General features: G+C 44.0%; 1 long non-coding RNA gene across 1 annotated transcript; it reads right to left on the bottom strand.

Moving 5' to 3' along the window:
- Nucleotides 1-2,297: 2,297 nt before the first annotated feature.
- On the bottom strand, nucleotides 2,298-5,975 carry LOC116982324. The gene is made up of 3 exons (XR_004414420.1): nucleotides 5,945-5,975; nucleotides 3,335-3,343; nucleotides 2,298-2,308 (listed from the first exon to the last, which is right to left on the bottom strand). It is a non-coding gene; the product is annotated as an uncharacterized LOC116982324 (long non-coding RNA).
- Between the last annotated feature and the right edge of the window lie 2,132 nt (nucleotides 5,976-8,107).

Below are 8,107 nucleotides of genomic sequence, written 5' to 3'. Positions count from 1 at the left end.
GCACTATTGTGTATGGTTTTGGAGTAATTCAGGCCATGAATCACACACATGCACACACACACACAAGATGAGAGTTTTAGTAATATATAGATGCCAGACAATCAAATCAGATAATACCACACATAAACACAACCACACGGGACGACAGATGGCACAATGGGCTAAGTGTTCGGCTGGCGACCGGAAGGTAGCCGGTTCGAATCCCGCTTGGAGTGCATACTGTCGTTGTGTCCTTGGGCAAGACACTTCACCCACCTTTGCCTGTGTGTGAATGTGTGTGAATGTGTGTGAGTGATTGGTGGTGGTCGGAGGGGCCGTAGGCGCAGATTGGCAGCCACGCTTCCGTCAGTCTGCCCCAGGGCAGCTGTGGCTACAGAAGTAGCTTACCACCACCGAGTGTGACTGAGGAGTGAATGAATAATGCGATGTAAAGCACCTTGAGTATTAGAAAGGCGCTATATAAATCCCATCCATTATTATAAATACAATCAAGCCATACTGAAGTACAATAGGTAGAGCAAAGGGGAAGGTTACAAGTACAGAATATAGTTCTTCTAGCATTGTAGCGCACCAGTTCCAGAGACAAAGTCCAGTGTCTACATTGGAGTAGAAGTGAATGGGACAGTACCCTAGCTTATGGAAGGACAATTCAGAAGCCTGATAACAGTGTGGAAGTGGTTGTGTGGTGAAACAAGACTAACTGCTCGTAACCATATTGAGATTAGTTGTATCATTGATCCCATGTAAGATCAAATAGTACAATCTTCCCCTGATTAATTCCCATTTACTTTGTACTTTCTTTTTTAACTGGACTTGTAGTTCACCATTGTAGTTCAGCGACTAATTTCAGCCATGCTATTGTGGGTAAGCACCCACCCAGAATCCAAGTGTTATCACTACAGGGAAGGAAAGAGAGAGAATGTGAGAGTCATCTACACAGATCCCTTCGTCTCAAGGCAGTCAAGCAAGTTATGCACCCAGCGATTTGACTAAATAAGGTGCATAGCATAAGAAACAAAGGAACTCAACAGAAAAATAACCGATCAAAGGGGATTAATAACCACTCAGTAAAAATACTTAAGTGAATATGAAATTATTCACCACATCAAAACCTACATCCCTCTAGTAGTTTCTCAGCATAATATCCAATTAGAATTAAATGCTTTCAAATTCTCCACCTTTTCTTACTCATTTTGTTGGATAGAGTCATAGAGTGATACAGTGTGGAAACAGGCCCTTCGGCCCAACTTGCCCACACCAGCCAACAATGTCCCAGCTACACTAGTCCCACCTGCCTGCGCTTGGTCCATATCCCTCCAAACCTGTCCTATCCATGTACCTGTCTAACTGTTTCTTAAATGATGGGATAGTCCCAGCCTCAACTACCTCCTCTGGCAGCTTGTTCCATTCAACCACCACCCTTTGTGTGAAAAAGTTAACCCTCAGATTCCTATTAAATCTTTTCCCCTTCACCTTGAACCTATGTCCCCTGGTCCTCGATTCCCCTATTCTGGGCAAGAGTGTCTACCCGATCTATTCCTCTCATGATTTTGTACACCCCTATAAGATCACCTCTCATCCTCCTGCGCTCCAAGGAATAGAGACCCAGCCTACTCAACCTCTCCCTATAACTCACACCCTCCAGTCCTGGCAACATCCTCATAAATCCTTTCTGAACCCTTTCAAGCTTGACAATATCTTTCCTATAACATGGTGCCCAGACCTGAACACAATATTCTAAATGCGGACTCACCAACATCTTATACAACTGCAACATGACCTCTCAACTTCTATACTTAATACTCTGACTGAAGAAGGCCAATGTGCTAAAGTCCTTTTTGACCACCTTATCTACCTGTGACTCAACCTTCAAGGAACCATGCACCTGTACTCCTAGAACCCTGTGCTCAACAACACTCCCCAGAGGCCTACCATTCACTGTGTAGGTCCTGCCCTTGTTAGACGTCGCAAAATTCAACACCTCGCACTTCTCCGTGTTAAATTCCATCAACCTTTCCTCAGCCCACCTGGCCAATCGATCCAGATCCTGCTGCAACTTTCACAACCATCTTCACTATCTGCAAAACCACTCACTTTTGATGATACCGAATATGTGCTATGTTCAAGAAGGATTAAGGAATTCCTTTCAATATCTGGTTTTAATTTACAGTTCGTTGTTTGACATTTATGGCTCTGCCATCTATTATATTAATGCAATATCGAGGATTTACTGCAAGTAGCCCCCTGGCATTTTATTTACCTCAGCAATATTCCCATTCTGGCCTGCTAAGGAGGGATGAGGTTTTTTCTTTTAATCCTAGCTAAATGCTCAAACAGCAAAATGCTCCTAGCTAAATGCTCAAGCTACCCCCAACAATTTGGTTTCACTCTTATTGCCTATATTTAGCCATTTACCTCGTTCGACATGATTCGATATGGCAACAAATACCCTCTTGGACTTCTATAGGTGTACAGTGGGGAGCATATTGACCAGTTGTAGCATGGACTGGTTTGTCCACTTGAACGTCCAGAATTCAAGGAGAGCTAGATAGGGCTCTTAAAAATAGCGGAGTCAGGGGAGAAGGCAGGTACGGGGCACTGATTCAGGATGATCAGCCATGATCACATTGAATGGCGGTGCTGGCTCGAAGGGCCAAATGGCCTACTCCTGCACCTATTGTCTATTGTCTATTACTGAGAGTGGTAGACACTACCCGGAATATCATGGGTACTGACCTCCCCACCATCAAAGGGAGCGACAGGAGGTGCTACCTCAAAAAGGCAGCCAGCATCAGAGACCCATACCACCCTCACTATTATTTCACTCCTGCCATCAAGCAGAAATCTCAGGAGTCTGAAAACAGAGACCACCAGTTCAAGAATAGCTTCTACCCAACAACCATCAGGCTCATGACAGGCCTTTTTTTTCTTACTTTTTTTTGCCTTCTCCCTGTCTCAGCTGTGCAGCACCTGGACTTCCACTCATTTCTCCCCTCTGCTTCCGCCTATGTCCCTATATCTGGCTTCACAATTCATACAGTGCCTCTTCTATCAGTGTCTTTTCACCTCTGGGCCTTTGTCCGACATCTGCCCATCACAAACGTCCCTCACCTGTATCCGCCCATCACCCCGCACGTTTTGTCCTGCCTCTCCTCTCTTCCAGCTATCTGCCCCTAACTACAATCAGTCTGAAGAAGGGTCCCGACCTGAAATGTCACCTATCCATGTACTCAAGCGATGCTGTCTGAAACACTGAGTTACTCCAGCACTTTGTATCTTTTTGTAAACCAGCATCTACAATTCCGTGTACCTGCTCTTGAACACTAGACAACACTAACCTCACCTATGAACAATGGACTTCTTGGGTTGAACTAAGGACTTTGGGCTCTTTTCTGTACACGTCTTGGGGTTATTAATGTAATGAATTTATTATGTATTATCTATGTGTATTGTGTTTATAGGGCTGTTAGGCTGCTATAAGTAGGAATTTCATTACTCAGTGTATAGGACAATTAAAAGCATTTGCACTTCGCACATGTGGCAATAATGTGAGGCATGGTGGCGCAGCGGTAGAGTTGCTGCATACATGGTTCAATCCTGACTACGGGTGCTGTCTTTACGGAGTTTGTACGTTCGCTCCGTGACCTGCGTGGGATTTCTCCGGGTGGTCCAGTTTCCTCCCACACTCCAAAGATTGTAGGCCATTTGGCCCTTCGAGCCAGCAACACCATTCAATGTGATCATGGCTGATCATCCCCAATCAGTGCCCCGTTCCTGCCTTCTCCCCATATCCCCATGTTTGTAGGCCATCTGGCTTGGTATAATTGTCAATTGTCCCTAGTGTGTGTAGGATAGTGTTAGTGTTTGGTGATCGCTGGTCGTATGCGGACTCGGTGGGCCAAAGGGTCTGTTTCCATGCTGTATCTCTAAACTAAACTAAAATAAAATAAAAACACAATCGAACCATTGAACCATGAGAAGCAGTTAAATGCAACCAGTGGAAAATAATCAAGCAAGCCTTCAGGTGCAGGGAACTGCAAACATTCTGAAACTAGAATGGAACTACAAAGGCTGGTACAGTCCCACAAAACCCACAACTCTAGAAATCAACCAATGCATCCTTTTATTTTAGGAAAAGCAACAGGGTATGCTTCAAACTACCGTCTGTTTTAGTTTAGGTATACAGCGCGGAAACAGGCCCTTCAGCCCACCAAGTCCATGCCGACCTGCGATCCCCGTACACTAACACTATCCTACAGACTAAGGACAATTTACAATTTTACCAAAGCCAATTAACTTACAAACCTGTATGTCTTTGGAGTGTGGGGGGAACCAAAGATCTTGGATAAAACCCACGCAGGTCACGACGGGGTGAACGTACATACTCCGTACAGACAGCACCCGTAGTCGGGATCGTACCCGGGTCTCTGGCGCTGTAAGGCAGCAACTCTACCGCTGCGCCACCGTGCCGCCCACATGGTCTTGTGAGACTCAACTATGAAGAAACTTTTTATTTAATAAAATAAAACTTTAATAAAACTGCTTTGAATCTGTAATATTCAGGAAAAAATATTCTTCACAGAAAGATGATTTGAGACTCATATTTATATAACAAAAACCTGCAGCAGAGGCCGATTATATCACCTTGCAGGATGATTTCCTACATTGTTATTTCTGAAAGAATTGTTCATGGTTTTGCTGTGAATCGTGACCAAGCGAGGTGTTTTTTTTCTCTCCTCCATCATTATGTAACAGTCAGCAGGTTATCATTCCTTCAGCTGGCAGACTTTGGATCACTGCCGGTGTCTGACAATAACGAGGAGGACTGGAAAACAAATAGGAGAGGGGATTGAACAAGAGAGCTTGGGTTTTAACAAGCTGTTGCTATAGAAGGAGTCAAACAGGTAAGAAATCCTAATTAGATGTCCGTAACCCAAGTCTCTTGCCTTGCTCTCTAGTCTCTAAAGTCTCTACCTTGTAGGAAACGAGAGTTGAGTGAGATAAAGATTCTGGGTCAAATGCATCAAGCTTAGATTTTCAGTGTGTGCAGATTGTACAAAGTGAGCGGAGATTGAAGAGGCAATACTAGGTTTCAATCCTAACGAGTTGTGATTTGGAGGGAAAGGCCGGAGGAGGCAACGAATTGGGATTTGATGGCCCCAACTATGGATACTTACTGTAAATCCTCAGACTGGTAGACAAAAGTGCTGGAGAAACTCAGCAGGTGAGGCAGCATCTATGGAGCGAAGGAAATAGGCAACGTTTCGGGCCGAAACCCTGAGTTTCCCCAGTACTTTTGTCTTCTGTCTGAAGAAGGGGTTTGGCCCGAAACGTTGCCTATTTCCTTCGCTCCATAGATGCTGCCTCACCCGCTGAGTTTCTCCAGCACTTTTGTTTACCTTCGATTTTCCAGCATCTGCAGTTCCTTCTTAAACAAATCCTCAGACTGGAATGGGCGACTGATGGAATTATGGTTTGGAGGTTCGGATAAACAATGTACACAAGTGTGAGACGAGAGGTCACAATCACAATATCCGGCCACAAACACGATGATATGGTTTGGCGTAAGGCATTATTTATAAACTAGATACAGAGCAATTAGGCAGTGAGCAATCCAATATTTCTGATATGGAATGTGTGATATAGACTCCCTGCAATTCTCATTTGGACAATAACTGAGGTTCAGGTCCTGGGTTGTGGCTGTTTGTGTGGGAAGGCACTGCAGATGCTGGTTTACATCGAAGATAGACACAAAATGCTGGAGTGACTCAGCGGGAGTGGCAGCATTTCTGGAGAGAAGGAAAGGGTGATGTTTTGGGTCGAGACGCTTCTCCAGTTTGCTTGTAATAAATAAGATCAACAAATAAGATGCCCACTGCAGTGAGAGGATGGGCAGGCTCGGTCTTTGCTTCTTGGAGCACAGGAGGCTGAGGGGCATCGTCACAGATGTGTATAAAAGCATGTGGGGAATAGATAGGATGAATGCACAGTCTTTATTCCAGGGTTGGGGAACCAAGAACTAACAGAGATAGGTTTAGGATGAGGTGAGGGTGGGGGGGTGGAAGATTTAAGAGGAACCCAAGGAACAACATTTTCACAGAGAGGGTGGTGAGTATATGGAACAAGCTGCCAGAGGAAGTAGTTGAGGCAGGTACAATAACAACATGTACAAGACATGGATGGGAATGGTTTTGAATGATATGGGCCAAATGTTGGTAAATGGAATAACGTAATAAAAAGGAACTGCAAATGTTGGTTTATTCCACAGATAGTCACAAAGTGCTGAAGTAACTCAGTAGATCAAGCAGCATCTCTGGAGAAAATTGAAAGATGACATTTCGAATCGGGACCCATCTTCAGTCTGAAGAAGGGTCCCGACACGAAATGTCACCTATTCCTTTTCTCTAGAGATGCTGCCTGACCTACTGAATTGGTAATTGGGACTCACTTCGATAGTATATCAAGGCCAGCATGGATGAGTTGGGCCGAGGGGCCTGTTTCCTTGCTGCATGACTCTATGATTCTAACAACCTGTATTGACGGAGTAACTTTAATGTAATTTGTCCTGAGATGCTTTAAAGAGTTTCAGCAAACAGAATCTAACAATAAAATGCAAATTAAATGATATAATACATCAGGTGAGCAATAGTTTATTCTAAACTCATATTCCTTGAGTGAGATATTAAACCTGCAAAGAGGGATATTAAGGATTTTATGGCACCATTCACACTGGTGCGAGGAGATCGGCACATAACATTCCTCTCTTAGTCATCATCAAAATCAGATATAAATGTTGATTGCTACATAAAGGGTCCTTCTGTATGTAGGCTGTTTGCTGCATTGAGCAAAGAGGCAAAATAATTTGGGGATGTTTTTCTGAGAGATCACAACACATTTGTATAAATGCAAATTATTTCTACAAATTAACTCCCTAAAGCTGGGAAGCCAAAAGTTAGGAAATGGACCCATTGTATGCAAATTCCTGTGGTGGCTTGGGTTCTGGGACACTGCCTTAGATCAATACATTGCACTTTCTGATAAGTGACAAACTGAGATTAGAGAGAGATGTTAACACATTAGCTCTCACAGCTGTGTACACTGACCCAGGGGAATCCACGTTCTGATGGGTACATGGTAAAATTAGAAAAACAGAAACTGTTAATTAGATTAAAATAGATTAACGGATGTTTTTAATTTAATGATCAGTGCAATTCATTTCTTAAATTAATACAAAGATTCTATCAAATGTTGCAGATGTTACTACTATGAAGCTCATTTTCCATGCATTGCTCATGAGCATAAATTCTAGGAGCAGAATTAGGCCATTCGGCCCATCGAGCCTACTCCGCCATTTAATCTTGGCTGGTCTATCTTTCCCTCTCAACCCCATTCTCCTGCCTTTGTCCCATAACCCGTGACACCCGTACTGAGTCTGAAGAAGGGACTTGAGCCGAAACGTCACCCATTCACACGAAGAAGGGTCTCGTCCCGAAGCGTCACCCATTCCTTCTCTCCAGAGGTGCTGCCTGACCCACTGAGTTACTCCAGCATTTTGTGTCTATTTTCGGTTTAAACCAGCATCTGCAGTTCCTTCCTACATAGATAGTGTGGATGTGGAGAGGATGTTTCCACTAGTGGGAGAATCTAGGACCAGAGGTCATGCCCTCAGAATGAAAGGACGTTCCTTTAGGAAGGAGATGAGGAGGAATTTCTTTGGTCAGAGGGTGGCGAATCTGTGGAATTCATTGCTACAGAAGGCTGTGGAGGCCAAGTCAGTGGATATTTTTAAGGCAGAGATAGGGAGATTCTTGATTAGTACATGTGTCAGAGGTTATGGGGAGAAGGCAGGAGAATGGGGTTGAGAGGGAAAGATAGAACAGCCAAGATTAATTAAATGGCGGAGTAGACTTGATGGGCCAAATGGCCTAATTCTGCTGCTATCACATGAGTTTATGAACAGCTATCAGAGTAGCTTCGATGTGAATGTGTGTGTGAGAGTTGGATACCTGCGTTTCTAGGGCAGTGTCAGTCCAGATGTGATGCTCAAGGTTGAATAGCTTGTCAGCATCAATTGAATAACCTCGCACAAGAACTGGCCCGAGGTGAG

This window comes from Amblyraja radiata, chromosome 16, assembly GCF_010909765.2.
Source record: "Amblyraja radiata isolate CabotCenter1 chromosome 16, sAmbRad1.1.pri, whole genome shotgun sequence".
Taxonomy (NCBI): domain Eukaryota; kingdom Metazoa; phylum Chordata; class Chondrichthyes; order Rajiformes; family Rajidae; genus Amblyraja; species Amblyraja radiata.
This window is presented reverse-complemented; position numbering and strand designations above follow the sequence as displayed.